Genomic DNA, 988 nt, shown 5'->3' on the forward strand with positions numbered 1-988 from the left:
ACACACATACATACATATATGTGTATGTATGTGTGTATATATATAGATAGATAGATATCTCATAATGATCCTTTTGTCCGTGTCTTTCTTTGAGTTAAGTACTGATTCGTGTCTGTTTTATTGCAAAGAATGCTGTTTCTAAAATCCTTGCAGCTTGTATTCCTGGAGAGGTTTATGCATCATACACGGAAAACGTTTTTGATAAGAATTCCAATCCAACTGCAACGAGACGCCAATTACAAGGTCTTCTGTTTCTTGTTCTACTTTCGCCCCGCCCTTTGGGTACTGAAGGGTGACTTGTTTTTCAGAGAAATTAATACTAAGCAGATCTAGTAAAATCAGCCTGATATAAATGAAGTGACTGAAGCAAGCCGACGAAGAGAAGGACTTGGGAAAGTGTGGAGTATTTGGCAGCCGCTATTTCCAGTTTTGTTGCAGTTTCCCCTTTTGTAGCAACGAGGTGACCAAGAAGTATACGATTAGATCCTCTGGCCGGCCGACCTTGTATCTCACTCATATTATACACTTACTTCAACAGGTCTTTCGGATAATTATATTACTTTCCCTATATTCTCGACGACCGAATTTCCTTTATCTAAAAATGATGTTTACAAATCACTGAGACAAAAGGTTGATGCCTCACATAAACAGGTGCGGAGGCTTAATCAGTAAACAGCTTAAAAGGTGCTCCTCTAACCGAAGAATGCTAAAGGCCTCCCCGGCGGGGAATCGAACCCCGGTCTCCCGCGTGACAGGCGGGGATACTAACCACTATACTACCGAGGAACTGGCGTAGGTCGTTGTTAAATCTGTAATCTTATTATCCATGGCGCTTTTAATCCTTTCACAATTGTACTTAAATTACATTCATCCCCATGTAACCTTGTTTCTTAATCTGTAAAACTCTTTTGCTTTTATTTTTTTTATTGTGACATGGTATTGATCTTTTAATGTCCATTTCTGCATTTCCATCGCATTCCCTCCACGC

The 988-nt window shown here is 39.9% G+C and overlaps 1 non-coding gene across 1 annotated transcript; it reads right to left on the minus strand.

Moving 5' to 3' along the window:
- Positions 1-714: 714 nt before the first annotated feature.
- Positions 715-786, minus strand: Trnad-guc. The gene has a single exon. It is a non-coding gene; the product is annotated as a tRNA-Asp (tRNA).
- Between the last annotated feature and the right edge of the window lie 202 nt (positions 787-988).

Source organism: Penaeus chinensis, chromosome 5, assembly GCF_019202785.1.
Source record: "Penaeus chinensis breed Huanghai No. 1 chromosome 5, ASM1920278v2, whole genome shotgun sequence".
In the NCBI taxonomy this organism is placed as follows: Eukaryota; Metazoa; Arthropoda; class Malacostraca; order Decapoda; family Penaeidae; genus Penaeus; species Penaeus chinensis.